We start from the raw sequence: 22,028 nt of genomic DNA, 5'->3' as shown, positions 1-22,028 counted from the left end.
TGTCCTCTGTCCCGTCCTGTCTCCATCCGTCCCTGCCCCTTCGTCCCCTCCGTCCCGTCCCTGCATCCCCAGCCCTGTCCTCTGTCCCGTCCCTGTCTCCATCCGTCCCTGCCCCTCCGTCCCCTCCGTCCCGTCCCTGCATCCCCCAGCCCTGTCCTCTGTCCCGTCCCGTCTCCATCCGTCCCGGCCCCCCTCCGTCCCCCTGCATCCCCAGCCCTGTCCTCTGTCCCGCCCTGTCTCCATCCGTGCCCCTCCGTCCCCTCCCTGCATCCCCAGCCCTGTCCTCTGTCCCGTCCCTCTCCATCCGTCCCTGCCCCTCCGTCCCGTCCCTGCATCCCCCAGCCCTGTCCTCTGTCCCGTCCGTCTCCATCCGTCCCTGCCCCTTCGTCCCCTCCGTCCCGTCCCTGCATCCCCCAGCCCTGTCCTCTGTCCTTCCTGTCTCCATCCGTCCCTGCCCCTCCGTCCCCTCCGTCCCGTCCCTGCATCCCCCAGCCCTGTCCTCTGTGCCGTCCCGTCTCCATCCGTCCCTGCCCCCTCCGTCCCCTCCGTCCCGTCCCTGCATCCCCCAGCCCTGTCCTCTGTCCCGTCCTATCTCCATCCGTCCCTGCCCCCTCCGTCCCCTCCCTGCATCCCCCCAGCCCTGTCCTCTGTCCCGTCCTGTCTCCATCCGTCCCTGCCCCCTCCGCCCCTCCGTCCCGTCCCTGCATCCCCCAGCCCTGTCCTCTGTCCCGTCCTGTCTCCATCCGTCCCTGCCCCTCCGTCCCCTCCGTCCCGTCCCTGCATCCCCAGCCCTGTCCTCTGTCCCGTCCTGCCTCCATCCGTCCCTGCCCCTTCGTCCCCTCCGTCCCATCCCTGCATCCCCAGCCCTGTCCTCTGTCCCGTCCTGTCTCCACCCGTCCCTGCCCCCTTCGTCCCCTCCGTCCCCTCCTGCATCCCCAGCCCTGTCCTCTGTCCCGTCCTGTCTCCATCCGTCCCTGCCCCTTCGCCCCTCCGTCCCGTCCCTGCATCCCCCAGCCCTGTCCTCTGTCCCGTCCCGTCTCCATCCGTCCCTGCCCCCTTCGTCCCGTCCCTGCATCCCCCCAGCCCTGTCCTCTGTCCCGTCCTGTCTCCATCCGTCCCTGCCCTTCGTCCCCTCCGTCCCGTCCCCTGCATCCCCCAGCCCTGTCCTCTGTCCCGTCCTGTCTCCACCCGTCCCTGCATCCCCCCAGCCCTGTCCTCCGTCCCGTCTCCATCCGTCCCTGCCCCCTCCGTCCCGTCCCTGCATCCCCCCAGCCCTGTCCTCCGTCCCGTCCTATCTCCATCCGTCCCTGCCCCTTCGTCCCCTCCGTCCCGTCCCCTGCATCCCCAGCCCTGTCCTCTGTCCATCCTGTCTCCATCCGTCCCTGCCCCTCTTCGTCCCCTCCGTCCCGCCCTGCATCCCCAGCCCTGCCCTGCGCCCCGTCCCGTCTCCATCCGTCCCTACCCCCTTCGTCCCCTCCGTCCCGTCCCTGCATCCCCAGCCCTGTCCTCTGTCCCATCCCGTCTCCATCCATCCCTGCCCCCTTGCGCCCCTCCGTCCCGTCCCTGCATCCCCCCAGCCCTGTCCTCTGTCCCGTCCTGTCTCCATCCGTCCCTGCCCCCTTCGTCCCCTCCGTCCCGTCCCTGCATCCCCCACCCCGCTCCTCTGTCCCGTCCGTCTCCATCCGTCCCTGCCCCTTCCGTCCCCTCCGTCCCGTCCCTGCATCCCCCAGCCCTGTCCCCCGTCCCGTCTCCATCCGTCCCGGCCCCCTTCGTCCCCTCCGTCCCGTCCCTGCATCCCCCAGCCCTGTCCTCGGTCCCATCCCGTCTCCATCCGTCCCTGCCCCTCCGTCCTCCGTCCCATCCCTGCATCCCCAGCCCTGTCCTCTGTCCCGTCCCGTCTCCATCCGTCCCTGCCCCCTCCGTCCCGTCCCGTCCCTGCATCCGCCGCTGAGCGGGGGGGCGGACTCCTCGGTGACGTCATTGCCGCGCGCTGCCAGCCAGCTGCTTTGTTTGCGTCACGGCCCATCCTTACCCCCCTCCCTGCCCCACGTGTGCCGAGAACGTTTGTTTTGGTGGTTGCCGCGGCGACAGAGGGCGGTGACGTCACAAGTGGGGCGGCCCGGTCGCGCGGCGTGACAGTTCCGAACGGACAGTGTCAGCGCTCTGGGCGCGAGCCCCGCCCGCGAGGACACCCCCCCCTCCACCCCCCGCGCACCAGCTCGCAGCAGCAGCGGCTCCCCCCGGCAGCGGCGCGAGCAGGGAATCCCCGGGAGCCGTCTCGCGCCGCCCCCTCCTGCTGCCTCGCTGCTGCTGCTGCCCGGCGGCGGGACCGCGGCTGGCCCCGCCCCCCTGCTCCGGAGGGGCCCGTCCGAGCTGTAATTAAAGGGTTTTTGTCTTGCAACTTTTTCATATTTTTGGTGCAACGTTTTTACCCCCCCCCCCTTTGAGCCTCTCCCCAGCTGGACTCTCCGCCGGGCTCCCAGCCCGAGCAGCCCCTGACACTTCCATGGGGTGGGGGGGGTGTCCCCCGCTCCCGTGGCACTTGATGGGTCTCGGTGGCACAGCAGCGTGGATCCGGGTCCCGAGCAGCGGCTGCGTTACAGGGCTGTCTGGTTCTCTCCCCCGTGCTGTCTGCAGGCAGCCACCCGGCCAATTGGACACGGCTCTCAGCGGCACGCTGCTGCCCTCCCTCGCGATCCTCGCGGCGGGCAGGGAGAAAGCCCTGAGGCAGGCAGGTGTCAGCAATGCGAGTATCCCTCCCCACCCTGCACAGCCTGCCCGGTGCTCCGCGGTGCCCGGTGCTGGATCGCAGCGCAGGGGAGCTGCCCGGCCCCAGCTGGCGAAAGTGACCGGGGCTGAGCTGGGCTGCAAATGAACGGGAGGGGACGGATGGAGACAGGGGACGGGACAGAGGACAGGGCTGGGGGGATGCAGGGACGGGACGGAGGGGACGAAGGGGGCAGGGACGGATGGAGACAGGGGACAGGACAGAGGACAGGGCTGGGGGGATGCAGGGATGGAACGAAGGGGGCAGGGACTGATGCAGACAGGGGACGGGACAGAGGACAGGGCTGGGGGGATGCAGGGACGGGACGGAGGGGACGAAGGGAGGCAGGGACGGACGGACGGGACGGAGGACAGGGCTGGGGGACGCAGGGATGTGACGGAGGGGACGAAGGGGGCAGGGACTGATGGAGACAGGACGGGACAGAGGACAGGGCTGGGGGGACGCAGGGAAGGGAGTGAAGGATGGAGGGAGCGGGAGGGTGACCAGATCGCAAGCGTGAACTATCAGGCCACGTTGGTGGAGCTGGGGGGGAGACAGACAGACACAGGTGCGCAGCCCCGTTGGGAGCCAGAGGCACACTGGTCCGCCTGGCCCTGTGCTACCAGCGTGCCCTTTCCTATTGGGGTGCGCCCATGCTGTGCCACAGAGCTCCCCTGCCCAGCACCCCCTACAACTCTTCCACCACAAATGCACAGTGCTGTGCACACACACCTCGCCCAGCACACCCCTGCCCACAGCCCCACCACAGCTGCCCAGCACCCCACACAGAAACCCCACTCTCTAGTTTCCCAATACACACAGATTTCCTCCCTTCCTTCCTCCCTCCCAGTGCCCTTCCCACAGCCCCACACCATAACTGCACAATGCCCCACACAGACCCGCAGTGCCCTGACACACACAGATCTCCCCATAGCCCAGCACCCTGTTTTTCACTCTTGTTTTTCAAGACCCAAAGGGAGAAATCCTCCTCCTCCTACTCCATGGGAGGAGGGAAGCGGGATTGAGCTTCTCTATGAATAGCTCCAGTGCCTGATTCTGCTTGAACTTACTTTTCCTGAAAGAGGCACCATTTTTCTCAGTTTTACTGTCACCCTGGGGTTCTGAATAACAGCAGTGAAACTGACCAAAGCTGCTAGTGCTTGGCAGCATTGTGAGGCGGAATAGAAGCTCTGAACTGCCAGTTTGCAGACTCAGGAAGACAGGTCTGCACTGGTTTACATTTGGAAGGTTATCTTCAGATAATGAAAGCTGGGCATGTGCTTTCTTCAATCCCTGACAATGCATGGCAGAGAATACAATTATTAAAGAAAAACAGTTTTAGCCCCTTTTGCACAGTTACCTGCACTTATACAGGTTGCAACCTGATATTCCTTGCACAATCTACAAGTTTGGGTGCATCGGTAATGCCCTAATTGTATTACCGTTGCACCGTGATTTTGCTTGGTTCTTTTTAACCAAGGTGAAGTATTCCTAGAAAATAGGTGAAACATTTGGATTTGTAACAGTAATGTAAATACTGTGATAAATTCAGTGCCCTGGCTTCCCATGGTTCCACAATCATAGAAATGGCACTGGAATTTACTTTTATCTTCAGAATTCTTCCCCCCTCCCTCCGCAGATCACCATAAGAACTTCAGGAAGGGCATTTGAAATAACACATAAAAGTGATTCCATGCACAAGTCTAGAGTGTTTTCTGTTTCTCTGGAATTTGGCAGTCTATGGTGCTTAATATGGGCATATATGTTTGATTACTATAGAAATTTTTCAGATCCTGTAAAAAAAAGTCTGTCTTCACAGAATCCTCTCATCATTGGTACAGAAAGTGAAACAGAAGTGCTGCAGTATTTTAGGGTTTCTGGATTTGTTTTTCTCCAGGAAACAATTTTGGTGCTTTTATTATGCCAGATAATTACAAAAAATGTACTATCTTAAAAATATTGGTGATTGGCAGCAGTAGCCCTGGAAACGAAAATGGGTGAGATTTTCAAAAGAGAGTAAGTGATTTAGGAACATAAGTCTCATTAACTTTTAATGGGACTGGCATTTCTAAGTCATGCAGTTTTCAATGTCTCACCCATCATGTAAAATAGGGCTTGAATTTTCTATGATTTAGTTGACCACTGGCATGTACTTTCAGTATTTTCAAAAAGCATATACCAAATGGTAAATTAGAACATGCTGTAGCATGGCTAGTGCTGAATTATCAGAGAAGTAGTTTCAAAACTTCCAATTTTTTATGCAGTATGTAGCTATTTATTTGTTCTAAAATCCATACTCTTACTGGCAGACTATTCTCAGACCTTGTAACCTTGTATGACTCTTACATAAACAAAGTTGTAGCTTCTAGTAGAGACTTAACTGATTTGCTCCGCTCTTTGTGTTATAGAGGAAAATCTTGTTCTCAGATGCCGATTCTTGAAATGATGAGGGTTTGTCGATCCCATAAATCACCTTCTTTCAAGGCCGGATCAGATATTCAAACAAGGTTATGAACCTCCTTACTTGTACAGTCATAATTCCAAAACAGGTCGATCAAGAGGAGTTAAGTCCCTGCCCTGTATAATTTATAAACATGAAGCTGAGTAACCTTGGATGACTAAATTAAACTCTAAAATAATAATGAAAAGCTTAGCTTTATTTTAGCAAACTGGTATTACAAGTTTCATGACATAAATGTTAATTATCAATATCTTTGGCACTAGAAAATGGATTTTCTCTGCACAAAGTCCATTTCTTGGCAGAGGATACATTGGGAACTATCAATATAAAAAGGATTAATGTGGAGACATGAAGAATAATAAAACATTAAGGATGTTATCTAAATATTTCAAATAGAGAGAAAGAGGTACATGTCTACCTATAATATGAGTTTTAGGATCAGCGGCTCAGTTGTTTACAGATTCTGAATGATGCTTTGTTTTGATTCTTGTGAAAGCTTCCTTATTTATTTTCGTGGCCCAGGGTTGTCTCCTGGTTTCCTGTTTATATATTATATAATAAGCATGTTAATCAAGGGTGATCATGTTAGGTTCTTTTCATCCATGGTTTAAAACAATTAGAGAAACTCTTTCTTTTCCCCTTAGCTTAGTCTGCAGAAAAATTCACAAGATGAAATAAGCTCTGTGTGGGTTTTTCCCATGTAGAGCAGTGAAATTGTCCTATTTGTTTTTCTATTTCATATTTCTGTACATGTTAATTTATTTTTATTCCTAAACCATTCCATAAGTTCCTATGTTTAAATATAATTTGAAAATCAGAGTCACTCTGGGCAAAAATTAGAATTAAATTCTTTATTAGAAGTACATCATTAAGCATAAAGAATGAGGAGTACTTGTGGCACCTTAGAGACTAACAAATTTAATAGCTCTGTAAAGGCAAAAGGGAAAGGGCATGGGTGGAAATGGAAAAGTGCAGGCCTGTGTAGAGGGTTTTCACTGGAGTGAGGATGAGGCTTGGAGATGGTAGCACACATTTAAAAAAAATTCATATTGCTTGTGTTTCAGGCAAAGATTAGGCATTTATTTACCTTTAAAATACATTTTTAACTGGATTTTCAAAACAGTTGCTCTCAGAAACCACTGTGTAACTTAACCCCCTTAATTTAATTGTCTAGTAATTGATAGAATTAGAAACCACAGATATTAAGAAAGATTACACCAGAGGTTATCAAGGTAATTCACTGGACTGCATTTCTGGCATCTTTTGGATGATGCTGCAGAATATTTGGGGCACGGGACCATTGTTTTGTTAGACAGTGCCTAGAACAATGAGGCCCTGAACCCTGATTGGTACAAATCATAATAGAAAGAACTGGGTGGAAATTGCTGAAGGGCCTGATCTTGCTCTAATTGAAGTCAATGGAAAAATTCCATTGATTTCAATGGTGTAGAATTGAACCACAAAGGAGGCAGTTGGGGGAGGGATACCGCTGGGATAGGTTTACAGAAGGACAAGTGGCATTTGGGACTTCAGACACCTTGCAGAGCCAGAATGAAGTGACATACACAGAAGCAAAGACAGAGGGGTGGTTGGTGAAGCTATTAACAGCTGGGAGGTCCAGATATGTGAGCCACACTCAACAAAGTGAACATGTACAAGCACTGGGGCCAGAGTTTATTGTTTCCTGGATACTTTAAACAGGATCATTACATGCTGAAATAGATGAGTATTGCTAGAGTTATGAAGGCAAAATTGTCCTGTTAGATTGCACCTGGGGAAATCTGGGTTTTGTTTTATCTGTTGGTTTTATGGTTACTGTATATTTTGTTCCTGTCCTCTTTATAAAGTGCTGCTGATTTTTTATATTGTTCCTTATTCATTTGATGCCAGGGCCTTATTATATCCCGTTGTTGTTTTTAGGCTACTCTTGTGGAGTATGAAATATAATTAAAAGGCCACATTTTCAAAGGATCCTCCTCTATTCAGGCGTGTAGAAGTTTTCATGCAAATAGCAGCATGTGCATGTTTCAGGTAACAGCAGATGCATGCACAGGTGATAGATTCAGACTTGCAGTGCTCAGAAAGTGTGCATACAGATATTTGCATGGATTTAAATAGAGGCCACTTTTTGAAAACGTGTCAAAAATATCAGTAAGTTAGGCCACCTTATAACTAGGTTACATTTAAATAGCTACATAAGTGGGATCAGGAGATCTACTTTGTCCTGAGCTGTTACAATTGAAAAGTGCTGGGTCACTTTAATAATTTCAAACCCCTATAAAGAACCCCTTGTTATGGCAGGAGTCTTGTAGGTGATGTATGTGATGATGAATATGCCAGAAAAATTCCAAGATATCGTGTGTAATTGAGCAAAACCCCAGGTTTAATGGAATTGAAAAGTACTTGTGTCACAGATGTAGGCAATTACTGTTCATAAAGGGGCACCCACAACTTGAAAATCATTTCAATCAGAAAATGCTGCATCTACTATTGTTACAATTAGCCACGGAGGTTGCTGTCACTGAAAGGGATTAATGAAAAATAACATTTTCATCTCTTGTTTTCATTTGTTTGCTGTGTGCATTTGGCAGGTCTCTGTGTAATAGTCCTTGTGTGATGGTGCCTGCCCTTCCCTATGCTACTGAAGAATGTGCTGATCAGTACTGTGGTAGCAGAACTGAAACTGAAAAGGTAGCAGGCAGGACTATGCACAAAGAGAAAAGGGATGTAGACCTGCCCTTTGTACCCTGCAGGACCTGTGGTCACAGGCCCTTCCTAATTTGGGGGGAACCAAGGAATATAAAAAGTAATCTCTTGTAAATTGAACCAATGTTGTCTGACTGCTAGAGTTGGAATCTTGATACTAATTTTTCCTAATGATTGTAAGTTATTTACAGTCACCTGGCTGGCCTTTGAGGACTGACAAATCACAGCCAGAAGCCCCTTCGAGGTTTGAAACCTGTTCAGTCTCAGTCATCTGGTGAGAGTTGAATTCTAGGCATGGAAAAAACAAGCTTAAGGAGGCAGAATTTTATTGTGTACCTGGGATTTTGTCCCTTAGATTCACTGGGGACATTGGGGTTTGTCCTTTGTTTCACCTTTTCATCCATCCCTCCCTCCCTCCTTTCTCTTCGTCTCTTGCTTCTTTTATCCTTTCTTCTGTTCCCCTCCCAAAACCAGGAGAGGGTTGTGTGTGTGTGTATGTGTGTGTGTGTGTGTGTGTGTGTTGCGGGGCAGTGATCCCCACCAGTGACCTGGGCCATCCTTTGGGCTCTCTGGTGAGAACTCTCAGCCTCCCATCCTCAGTTTCTACCCTGATTGGCTGAGCAGGGGGTTATTGCCAGAGAGGAGACTCAGGTCTTGTTGTTCTTTTTTAAGACCAAGTAAATAAGTCATAAGCAGTTGTATGTTTGATGAATTTTGCTGCTTCTCTGCACTAATTGTCTCTGAGCAGTTCATGATTCTCTCTAACATTCCAGTTCTCCTAAAATACTGGCTGAATACTTACTGTGCACTGTTGCTGGTCTGGAGCTCATCTGAGAGCACTTTACTCAGATCATTCAATGTAGGAAATTTAAGATCCGATGCTTAGTTTGAAAATCAGGGCTCTTGGGTCTTATTCCCAACTCTGCCACTGATTATGCGACCTAAGACAAGTCAATTATCCTTTCTCAGCCTTATCTTCTCCCTCTTTCAAGTAGGGATAATAATGATCCGCTCCTACCTACCTCACGGTGGGTGGAGATAGGGCCAACTCTAGGTTTTTTGCTGTCCCAAGCAAAAAAAAAAATTGGCTGCCCCCACCCCAGCCCTGGGCTCCTCCCTGAATCTCCCTGCTGCCCCAGCCCTGGGCTCTGCCCCCTCCACCCACACCCCCTGCTGCCCCAGTTCTGGGCCTCCTCCCTAAACCTGTACCCCCCTGCTGCCAGCCCTGGGCTCTCCCCCACAACCGCACCGCCTGCCATCCCCGCCCTGGGCTCTCCCCCCCACACACCAGCACCCTCTGCCACCCCAGCCTTGGGATCTTCCCACACATGCACCCCGTGCTGCCCCAGCTCTGGGCTCCCACCCACTTGCACCCTCCTTCCACCCCAGCCCTGGGTCACTGGTAACTTGCTCCCAGAGTGGGTCATTCAGCAGGAATTTTGGATGTGCACAGAACACAGACAGGATTGGTTCCCATATGGTTACAGAACTGCAGTAACATGGAACAATTTCCAGCTTGTGTGATTAAAGGATATCTGGATGCATATTATAAGACTGTCCTACAGAAATGAGGAAACGTTGAGGTGCCTTTATTATTCTTATGTTCCATTCTTTGTTTCTATGGGCAATTTGCCAATGCAATATCACTGTCTTCCTTTTAAACAAATAAAACTATAAAACAAACAAACAAAGGCAATGGCTGTTGAAAATAGCAATTCCAGTCCTAAAAACCACTGGGAAGCATTTCTTGCTCTAGTTTATCCTACTTTTCTACAGCAAATTACAGTGAATCAGTATATTTGATTTGGGAGAAATGAAGTAACAGCTGCCCAAATTGAGCTTCAGCACTCCTGAATTTTGAGGGTGTTCAAATCTGGAAGGCAGGTGCTAGATTCCCTTTCTGAATATTAGCTAAATCTGGAAAGGAAAAGTCAATTTCTGCTTCGATGGCTCAGAAGTGGAAATCCTCTACGTGCCTGGTACTGTATCTAAAGCTGCCCAGGTCCAGTAGAGCCTCTCCTCCCTTACTCTTAAATTCTAGTGGGATCCACGTACCTCCCTTGCTAGGATTCAGATAAAGAGGGAACTGTCCATTTAGTCCACCCAATTCCTTCCTTGGGGGCTGCAAGGTGAGGTCACACCAGTATCTCTAATCCAGTCTGGGGATGTCTTCTGAAGGGGATATCTAGGCAAAGCCTTCTACAACTTGGGCACACTCGTTCCCCATTCACAGTGCCACCCCGCTCTAGCAGTGAGCTCTCCATTGACAGCAAGCTGCAGCTTGAGGTTTCAGCTACCGTACTCCTCCCCTCCCTTTCCTGTTGATAGCGGCCAAGGGAATGCTGAGAAATGTAGTTTTTTCCTGCTCCAGAGCTGGCTCTATAGGCAGGAGCTAACCAAGGAACTACAGCTCCCAGGGCCCCTGTTGGTTCTCAGCTCCCAGGCTGGATCCCTGCTGGCTGCCGCCCCTGCAAATGGGCTGCTCCAAGCACCTGCTTGCTTTGCTGGTGCCTAGAGTCGCCCCTGCCTCCACCCATCCTGCACCCCCACCCTGTGCCCCAGCCTGGAGCCTGCACCCAGCACCCAAACTCCATTCCAGAGCCCAACCTCTCAACCATCCCACACCCCAAACCCCTGCCCCAACCCAGGGCCTGCACCCCAGACCTCCTCGCCCGACCCAAACTCCCTTGCAGAGCCTGAGGCAGGTGAGGGGCAGAGTTCGTCGGGGGGGGAGGGCTCTGTGCAGTAATATAGTGACTCCTTGGGTCTTTGAATGAGGCTTTATACTTGGGGTGGGGGGGTGAGGAGGCAAGCAGCGAGTCAGTGGATGGAGAGGGCAAATCTCCCAGATTCAAAATCTGTGACTGTGTCTGTTGGTCCTTCTAGCTGCTTTTCTCTGGGCTGGGGGTTGTTCCCACAGGAAGGTGTTTGCTTCTTATCCCCGAGGCCATCAGTATGTCTGCTCTTCTCTAGTCAGCCCACTTGCCAAGCTTGATTGTCCTTGGTTGGGCTGCCAGCCCCTCTCCAAGGATTGCAGCTGTCTGGAGGTACTGCCCTCCACGCCTTCCTCAGTCACACCTCATTCATGCAACAGGGCAGTTGATTACCAAGTGGGGGGGAGATCTTATTCTACTTCTAGCAAAAAGACACTTTTCTTTTACCTTAATTACACTACCTTAGGGGCCCGCTATAACATATTACCAAGGTTCAATACAAAGTCATATACAAGTTATACAAAAATGCATAATGCAGAGATTTATCTACAACTGCATTGATTGACTGCATTGATTGACTGTGCAGTAATATAGTGACCCCTGGTCTTTGAATGAGGCTTCATACTTGCCTCATTAATGCAGAGAAGCAGCAAAATCCATCAAACATATAAGTGGTTATGACTTATTTACTTGGTCTTAAAAGAGAACAAAAAGGCCTTGAGTCTCCTCCCTGTCATTAACCCCCTGCACTGTACAAAGACTGAATGGCCCATCCCAGTTGTGGATGTACTCCAGAGACTTGATTTGAACCTGCAGTTTATTCCATCACTGCTACAAGCCTGAACCAAGAACTTTGCCAAAGTACAAGTTTTCCAAGGGCACCATTTCCCCTAACACTGATTTTCATATTAACCATCAGATCTTGAATTTCATACATTGAATGACCTCAATAAAGTGCTCTCAGATGAGCTCCAGACCAACAAGTATGCACAGTAAGTATTCAGCTAGTGTTTTAGGAGAACTGCAATGTTAGAGAGAATCATGAACTGCTCAGAGACAATTAATGCAGAGAAGCAGCAAAATCCATCAAACATATAAGTGGTTATGACTTATTTACTTGGACTTAAAAGAGAACAAAAAGGCCTTGAGTCTCCTCCCTGTCATTAACCCCCTGCTCAGACAATCAGGATATAGACTGAGGATGGGAGGCTGAGGGGTCTCACCAGAGAGCTCAAAGGATGGCCCAGGTCACTGGCGGGGATCACTGCCCCAGCACTACTGCAGCTCCACAGTTTGGGGTGGACCTCCCACAGTGAGAGCTGCCGAGCACTCCCCCACAAAACACACACACACACACACACACACACACCCTCTCCTGGTGTTAGGAGGGGAACAGGAGAAAGGAGAAAAGAAGCAAGAGAGGAAGAGAAAGGAGGGATGGATGGAGGAAAAGGTGAAACAAAAAGGACAAACCCTAATGTCCTCAGTGATTCTAAGGGACAAGATCCCAGGTTTGGAATAAAATTCTGCCTCCTTAAGATCATGTTTTCCATGAATTCAACTGTCACCAGATGGATCAGACTGAACAGTTTCAAACCTCGAGGAGGCTCTTACCCTCTAAACAGGGTCGGCTGTTTTCAAGTAAAATCACTAAAAGGGAAGGAGAAAACTCGAAAGAGGTTCCTCCTGGCGCTCAGGTACGTGAACCCCAATACTCCCCCAGTCCTCAAAGAGAGACCTGGAGAAGGAGACTTGCTGAAGCAAAGCCACAGGGTCTCTGAGGTTTCCCTGGCCCCTCGCCCCGTCCTGCCTGGCTGATGTCAGCATCTCTCTGTGAGGTCACCACCTCCCACCACCTTTGGCCAATAGTCTGAGGTCCTGCAAAAGGCCTTTGTGATGTCACTGCCACACCCCTCCCTTGCTGGGCTAATGTCCTGCCCCTGGCCAGGCACTTTGGAGGTTTGAGCTACTCCCTGTGGGTCACCCCACTCAAGGAGCATTCGTTCTAGGAAGCAAGCCGGATAGACAGGAAAACATCAGACGCTGCTGCTCCCAATGCTACATTCAGTTCTAAAGAAATTAGTCCACTTTATTGCCAGAAGAGACCATTAGAGCATCTAATCTGACCCCTGCATATCACAGGCCTCCTGTATGACACACTAGCTACTTTTGGGGTAAACACATTCCAGAAAGGCATCCAGTCATCATGAAATGACGTCACGAGACGGAGAATCCACCACTTTCCTTGGTAGCTTGTTCCTGTGGTGAATCATCCTCGCTGTTGAATATTTGTGCCTTAATTGTAATATGAATTTGTCTCTTTTCACCTTAGGACCCGGCGAGGTGGGAGTGTGCCAGACCTTGGGCTGCAGCCCAAGCCGGAACTTCTACATGACAATTAAACAGCCCCACAGCCTGAGCCGTGTGGGCCCAAGTCAGTGGTACGGGCCAGCCACCGGTGTGTAACAAGTTTGCGTGGAGAATTTGCGGCAAAACTGGGAACTGAACCCAGATTGTTTCAATTCTTGCCTCCCCCCTTAACCGCAAGCCCAGCGTGTGTGTGTACAGCATTGTTTTGGTCTGTGTTTGCCTTGCATTGGCTTCCAAGGAGGCTGTGGAATTTCCTTCATTGGAGGGTGTTCAGACCAGGGTAGAGCTACGCCAGTCGGCGAATGTCTAGGGATACTTGGTCCGGCCGCAGCACAGCGGGCTGGAGTAGATGACTTCTCAAGAGCCCTTCCAGGCCTACATTGAAATAAGTCTCTTTGTGCTGCGTCATGTTCTACGCTGAGCTGTTTTGCATGGTGCCATTTGGAACTGTGATCGCACCATGTTGTGTAGCAGTTTTATGGTGAATTGTTTTGCCTCAGCTTGTTTTCCATTGTGTACTTTTGTCCTAGGATGTCATAGTTCGCATCGTGTTGCTTTCTTTTCCTTTGTATTGTCATTTTATGCTGTGGAGTGTAGGTTGTGTTTTTTTTCCCCCTGAATTTGCCTGACATTATGTTGTGGTGAGTTTTATTCTGTATGTTGTGTTTTTATATGTATATATTGCATAGCATCCTAGAAATGTAGGGCTAGATAGGACCTCAAGATGTCATCAAGTCCAGCTTTCTCTGCTGAGGCAGGACCAAGTATATGTAGATTATCTATGACAGAGCTTTGTCCTATTTGTTCTTTAAAACTTCCAGGAAAGAGACTCCCAGCCCCTTGTAAGACTGTTCCAGAGCTGAACTGCCTTAGCTCTGGGGACACCCACACAGATTTTAGTGGTGAGCAGCTCTGGAGAGAGAGGAGACCCCAGTGAGTGGGCAGTTGGATAAAGAGACTAAAGTTGGGAGGAGAAACATTGACGTGTCCAAGGTCACCCAGGCTGTCTGTGACCGAGCTAGAAATAGGTTCTAGTGCCACCGTACTGCTGTTTCTGAAGGTCTCTGCCACACTGCTGTTTTAGGCACTGGTGCAAACCCTTAGTGTAGACAGAATTTACACTAGTGCACTCTGGCACTGCTGCACCATGTCCCAGTTTGAAGGTTTGGGGTGGGGAGAGGGGCTGTGACCTCCCTGAGGCCTGAGGCTGACTGAACAGTGCAGCTGGTAATGGAGGGGCAGCAGTGAGTGCTGGAGGTATGAGCCAGGAGCACAGCCCCACAGGACTGGACACTGACTTCTCCTGACCCAGGGGACACACCCCCAGCGAGGTGGTTTGTCCATGGATGTGCAGGCTGTCTTGGCAGAGCAGCTCATTTGCAATCTCTGCACAGCTCTTCCTACAGTGTGCACTGGGGACCTTTCCAAGCTGCGAGTGACGGGGCTCGGGAGTTAACAGGATCTGTTCCTGGCTCTGTCATGGACCTGTTTAGTGACCTTGGGGAAGTCACAGCTCCTCTCTCTGTAACACTGTCTTCAGTGACTCGAGAGCACTAGCACCAGCCTCAGGCAGACTGGTGAGAAGCAGGGCACAAACCCCAAATTGGGTGTGAGGTCTGTATGGAGATTTCACCAACCAAGTATCCAGTGTAAACGCTTCAGGCATTGTAACAGCATTAACATGGAATCACAGACAGTCCTCTTGGGTGATCCCATATATCTCACCACGCAGGTGAGCTCACCTTTGTGACAGGTGGTCCCTTACTCCAGGGGTTCCCAACCTGTGTCTTTCTGAGCCTCCCACCCACCAGCCCCACACACGCTATAAAAACTCCACTGCCCATGTGGGCCACAATAACTGGTTTTCTGCATATAAAATCCAGGGCTGGCGTTAGGGGTAGCAAGCAGGGCAACTGCCTGCGGCCCCATGCCACAGGGGCCCCCGCAAAGCTACATTGCTTAGGCTTTGGCTTCAGCCCTGGTGATGGGGCTCAGGGCCCTGGACTTCAGCCCCCTGCGCTGGGACTTCAGCTTTCTGCCCTGGGACTCAGTGAGTCTAATGCCGGCTTTGCTTGGCAGCCCCCTGAAAGCTGCTCACGTCCCCCCAGGGGGGCCCTGGTTGAGAACCACTGCCTTACAGCACGAATCACAGCAATGTTCAAGTTACTGCCAGTCCCAAAGGACCCGTCACTTCCTTAGGTCAATTAAATCTTAGATCTTCCAACAAAGACACTTGTAGCCAGTCCTGTCATAACCTGTATTAAGACTTATTTAAAAGGAAACGAGAGTTGTTAACAAAGTTAAAGCAGGTAATCCTATAGATGCAGATGAGTTGCAGTCTTAAATTTCAAAGGTAATAGAAGCTTCTGTAATAAGCAAGCTCTACATATTCTTTAGGACTAACCCAGGCTAAGCAGCTGGGGATCTCTTGCTTATGCCTAGAAACTTTGCCCCCCCGCCCAGAGTCCAGGCAGCATACAGACAATCAGTTCCTTCTCTATGGGGTTTTTCATCCCCTTCCTACCATGTGCTCTGAGCAGCAAACTCAGCTAATGGGAAGTGAAGAGCACAACAACAGTCTTGTGTCTTTGTTAACATCCCATAATAGTCTCTCTGGTGTTGATGGACCTTTCCTGCCAGGCATTCTGTTGCCAATCAGCACTTCACATAGGTAAAGTCTCTCTCCTGTCTGGTGATTTACAGAGCCACAGAGGCTCACAATGCAACTAGTCAGATGTTAACTCAGGCAGCAACTTACAAGCATTCAATAAAGTCTAAACACAAAACACATTCTTATGTTCACAGTCTGTATGAGGAGTATCTACTCATTTGGACTCACTGGGGAGCCACAGAAAGAAACAAGGTGTGCTGAGGCAAGAAGGCCCAGTCTCAGAGCCCCCAGGGTCACGCTTCCCAAAAGCTAAAACTAGGCCCAGCCCATGAAAGGGGCACTCCCAGGAGAGACTGTGTAAAGGCTGGAGCATCAAATAACTTAGTTAATCTGAGAGAGCTGCCTTGGGGACAATGACAGGGAGAAACCCCAGAGTGACTTCTTTGATTCTGCTCATCTCTGGCCTTTGGTTCATAGAATCACAGAACTGGAAGGGACCTTGAGAGGTAGCTAGTCCAGTCCCCTGCACTCAAGGCAGGATGAAGTATTATCTAGACCAGGAGTGGCCAACCTGAGCCTGAGAAAGAGCCAGAATTTACCAATATACATTGCTAAAGAATCATCAGCTCCCACCCCCTGCTCCCAGTGCCTCCCACCCATGGGAAGCCACACTAATCAGCACCCCCCCCTCCTCGCACTCCCGATCAGCTGCTCATGCTATGCAAGACACTCGGTGGGGGGACGGGGGGGATGGAGCGTGGGCACTGCAGGCTCAGGGAAGGGGTGGAGTGGGGGCAGGGCCTGTAGCTGAGTAGTGAGCACACCCAGCACATTGGAAAGTTGGTGCCTGTAGCACCAGCCCCGGAGTTGGTGCCTGTACAAGGAGCCGCGTATTAAATTCTAAAGAGCCACATGTTGGCCACCCCTGATCTAGACCATCCCTGAGAGGTATTTGTCCAGCCTGCTCTTAAAAATCCCCAATGATGGAGATTCCACAACCTCCCTAGGCAATTTATTCCAGTGCTTAACCACCCTGACAGGGAGTTTTTCCTAATGTCCAACCTAAACCTTTCTTGCTGCAATTTAAGCCCATTGCTTCTTGTCCTGTCCTCAGAGGTTAAGAACAATGTTTCTCCTTCCTCCTTGAAATGAACTTTTATGTACTTGAAAGCTGATCATATCTTCTCCTGACTAAACAAACACAATTTTTTCAGTCTTCCTCATAGGTGATGTTTTCTAGACCTTTAATCATTTTTATTGCTCTTCTCTGGACTTTCTCCAATTTTTCCACATCTTTCCTGAAATGTGGCACCCAGAACTGGACACATTACTCTAGTTGAGGCCTAATCAGTGCAGAGTAGAGCGGAAGAATTACTTCTCATGTCTTGCTTACAATACTCCTGCTAATACATCTCAGGATTATACTTGTTTTTGCAACAGTGTAACACTGTTGACTCATATTTAGCTTGTGATCCACTGTGACTCCCAGATCCGTTTCTGCTGTGCTCCTTCCTAGGCAGTCATTTCCTGTCTTGTATGTGTGCAACTGATTGTTCCTTCCTAAGTGGAGTACTTTGGATTTGTCCTCATTGAATTTCATCCTATATTCTCCAGTTTGTCCAGATCATTTTGAATTGTAATTCTAGCCTCCAAAGCACTTGCAGCCCCCCCCCCCCCAGCTTGGTATCATCTACAAACTGTATAAGTGTAACAGAGAGACTCTGCTACTGGGAGGGTTTCACTATGTCTAGGAGGGTTACACCCTGGTGGGAGGGGGCTAGGCCTGTACTGGAATAAGGTCATTTTGTGCTACACAGTGTGGCAGAACCTAGAATGTCCATTACCAGGGAAAATGCTGGGGAATTGACATGTGGAAAGGACAGAAACCCTGTCTGAATTCTCTCACATTGCCCTTCTTGCCCTGGCAGGCTACAGAATAATGTCCACCTTTCACCCTAAATCATCCCCTCCTCCCAGCTGGAAGGAAATGTCTGCAATGGAGCTGGCTCAGGTAAGGGATTATCAGGAGCTGGTGGTGGGTTCTGCTTGGAGGAGAGGAGAAGTAAATGTATAGGAGGGTGGGAGCTGCTAGAGGTAGTGGGAGGCAGGAACTGTCTAGGGTGTGGAATGGGAGGGGAAAGGATGTGACAAACCTGCTGAGACTTGTGTACTCTAGGGTGTGATGGGCTGTCACCCCGGGGGTGCAGTCTGGGGGGCTTCTGGGAAACACTGTCCCTCTAACCCTCAAACTGGGTTGGCCCTTCTCACACTGCCAGCCTCTCCAGGCCCTGTTATTACCCAACAGGACAGCAGGTGGCACCACGCATCCAACTAAGCTACCTGAGTGCGTTACCTAAGCCACTCAAAGACAGATAGAAGACAAAAGCCAATTTCCCAGCCATAAGTGGTAGCAAACAGATCAAAGCAGATTACTTAACATATAACCAAAAACTCAAACTAAGCTTAACATACTATCTGGATAGAATTTGAATTAGCAGTTTCTCACCCTGACTGATGATACAAGCAGTCCACCAAGTTTCCATACACAAGCTAAAAATCCCTTTACCCTGGGACCAGCAGTTCCCCCAGTTCAGTCTTTCTTCCTCAGGTGTTTCCAGGAGTTCTCTTGTGTGGGGAATGAGGCCAAGAAATGATGTCACACTCCACCTTATGTAGCTTTTCCATATTGCGGGAACCATTTGTTCCAAACTTGTTTCCCAGTCCAGTTTGTGGAAAAATACAGGTACCAAAATGGAGTTTGTTGTCATGTGGTCTGCTCACATGCCCTAGCATGCCCTGCTGAGTCATAGTAGCCATGGCTCATAGGCCAGCTGAAAAATTCACAAGAGGGCTAAGCTCTTCCACGGTCCATTGTCTTTCTTGATGAGCCATGAACACTGTCTGGCTTCTTTGTTGTACCTGAAAGGCTTGTTGTGAGTGTTACCCAGAGTAAACACATTTGAAATACAGATACAGAGTCAATATCCATTACTTCAGTTACGAACATGATACATGCACACAAATAGGACAGTCATATTCAACAAATCATAACTTTTCCAATGACACTGAACATGACGCATCTTGCACAAAATGCAACATAATTATGTTCTAATCATTTTATAATCATACCACTATGCTGAATGTGTGGTGTAGTGTCAGGGCCTAATTTCAAGGCACAGGAGTTGGGAATGGAACTTCCACTCTTTGTGGAACAGGAAATAACCCTCCAGCCAGGGCTGGGAAAACTTCCTGGACTCCCAGTGCTGGAGCCTGAATCTTCTGACACTTCATTAGTTACCACGAACCCCAATCTTTGTGGCAACTGCAAACTTTATCAATGATGATTTTATATTCTCTTCCAGGTCATTGATAAGAATGTTAAATAGCACAGGGCCAAGAACCAATCCTTGTGGGAACCCCCTAGAAAGAAATCTACTCAAGCATGGTTCCCGATTTACAATCATAGTTTTTAATCTGTTTAATGTATGCTGTGTTTATTTTGTATCTTTCTAGTTTTCTAGTCAAAATATTGTGCTGAACCAAGTCATATGCCTTACAGAAGTCTAGGTAATGTTTTCACCTCTCAGCTCATCAATACTATTAGCTGCAACCAAACTTTTGATCTCACCCAATAAGGATATCCAGTTAGTTTGATTGGATCTGTTGTCTCTGAACCTTTGTTAATTGGTACTAATTATATTACCCTCCTTTACCTCTTTATTAATTAAATCCATATTCGCTGCTCTATTATCTTGCCCAGTATCGGACTAACACTCTTGTAATTAGCTGGGTCATCTCTTTTACACTTTTTAAATATTGGCACAGCATTAGCTTTATTCCATTCTTCTGGAATTTCCCCATTGGTCCAAGTCCTAATTAAAATCAACATTAACAGTCCTCCACCGTTCTTTCAAAACTCTTAATACACGTTATCTGGACCTGCTTATTTAAACATGTCTAACTGTAAGAGCTGCTCTTAACATCCTCGTGAGTTATTGTTGGGATGGAAAGACTGTCGTTGTCAACGTCTTATATGATTACATCATCTGTTTTTCTCCAACTCCAGGAGTGAAATATTTATTGAACACTTTTACCTCTTCTGTATTATTTTGATAATTCTGCCATTTCCATCTAGTAATTTACCACTACCATTGTTAGGGATTAATTTTGTACTTAATATACTTTTTTTAACTTCCTTCTTATTTTCATTAAGTGGTCATTGATTCCTGATAGCTTCCCTTACCAATTTTCTACAATTCTGACTTTCTAACTTATATTCTTTACTGTTGACTTCCTTTCTTCCATATATTTTCTTTGGAGATTCCTACCAGGAGCCACCAGCAGGGTCCAGAGACAGCCCCATCTCCTATATCAAGCCCTGGCTAGTATCTATGTGATAAATGTGATGACTCTGCCTCTGTCTGTCAGCTGGGAGACACAAAGGTTCTCTCTTCCACCCTCTAATGCCTCCTGGCTGCTCTAAGCAAGGTGGGGTGGGACTCTGTTAACATGTGCCTCCTGGAGCTCCCATTTACCTGGTGCTGCTGTTCCGTGAATAGTGGGGTTGTGAGTGGGGCAGCAGGTACTGAGTGTTGGACTCTTGCTCTTTCAGGGGCCGGTGACCTTCGAGGAGGTGGCTGTGTATTTCACCAGGAAGAGTGGGTTCTGCTGGACCCCACTCAGAGAGCCCTCTACAGGGATGTCATGCAGGAGAACTATGAGACGGTGGTCTTGCTGGGTAAGGAGTCCTGTCGCCTGGGTTATTAGAAGCTGTGGGGTCTCTAAAGAACCTGAGTAGTAATAACTGTATACCTTTATTCATCATACAAGTTTTGCAGGTTTTCTTGCTCCCCTTTTTTTGCCTTATCTCCCACACGCTAGTATCATTTTTGGACATGTGCCTTTTTGGTGCCGTCAGTCATTTTAAAATTGGATTTAATATATCCTTATTGGCTATATTAATCACTGTAGCTTTCATGCCTTTTCCTCATTTTAAGAGGAAAATATGCCTCCTGTAGAATTCTAAATTGAGTAAATATGTGTATGACTCATGCATGGTTTGTGTGACAGTGAGATGAGCTCTTTTAGGAGAGCGTAATGTTGCCATTCAGGATCCCATGGGTGAAGGGATAAGAGAGTCGTGGGAGGGGCGGAGAAGAGGGGGGAGTAGATAATTCTGGGGTGCCAGGACATGGGGAGGGTGTGTGCAGGGTTAGAGCTAAGAAGCAGCAGGGAGGTAGGAGGTAGTGAGAGATGAGGAGAAAATACAAGAAGCTCCCAAGGTGCCGGGAAGTGGTGCCGGCTGAGAGTAATGGGAAGAAGGGAGGGAGCGTGGAGGAAGGGCACCCGGGAAGTGGGCTGGGTGGGTCATTGGGAGGGAGGAGAGGTTTGGGAATCTAGAGCTGTGGGGGATCCCAGACCTTTAACACTCAATCCCTACTGAAGCCTTGTTGCTTTAGAGCCTACACTCCAGTTTTATTTCTGTTCAGTTTCACTTCTTTTTACATTTCCCCCCCCAAATATCATTATTTTAACATTTGACCTCCCTCTCCCACTCATAACCCCTCTCCCATATAACCTCCCCATGTCTATGCTCAGTGACCCTGGCCACTGATCCTGAGTCCTTGCTGCATTCCTCCCTGTGACGATGCGGTTCTGGCGGGACCCAGCGGAGAGTGCCAAATCAGGACCAATTGCTCAAACAGGGCAGTCACAGCCCTAGGCTGGGGTTTTTCCACCTCTAAGGCAAACCAAACCAGCCAGACAAAGAGGACTTTGGTTTCACCCCACTGGCTAACCACAAGTCACACAAGCAATTCCCTTAGACACTCCAGTCTCCCAGTATCACCACCAGTGCCACTCGTCCTGGGGATGAATGGTTATGAAAACCAACACCCCAATAAAAGAAAACGGTTCTCTCGATCCCAAAGGACCAAGCCCCAGACCCAGGTCAATATACACATCAGATCTTACCCACAAATCACACTGTTGCCAATCCTTTAGAATCTAAAATCTAAAGGTTTATTCATAAAGGGAAAAAGGTAGAGATGAGAGCTAGAATTGGTTAAATGGAATCAATTACATACAGTAATGGCAAAGTTCTTAGTTCAGGCTTGTAGCAGTGATGGCATAAACTGCAGGTTCAAATCAAGTCTCTGGAGTACATCCCCCGCTGGGATGGGTCATCAGTCCTTTGTGCAGAGCTTCAGTTTGTAGCAAAGTCCTCCAGAGGTAAGAAGCAGGATTGTAGACCAGATGGAGATGAGGCATCAGCCTTAGATAGGTTTTTCCAGGTGTAAGAACCTCTTTGTCCTTACTGTGTAAAATTACAGCAAAATGGAGTCTGGAGTCACATGGGCCAGTCCCTGCATACTTTGCTGAGTCACAAGGCGTGTCTGC

Source organism: Mauremys reevesii, linkage group 17, assembly GCF_016161935.1.
Source record: "Mauremys reevesii isolate NIE-2019 linkage group 17, ASM1616193v1, whole genome shotgun sequence".
NCBI lineage: Eukaryota > Metazoa > Chordata > Testudines > Geoemydidae > Mauremys > Mauremys reevesii.
Note: the sequence above shows the minus strand (reverse complement) of the source record.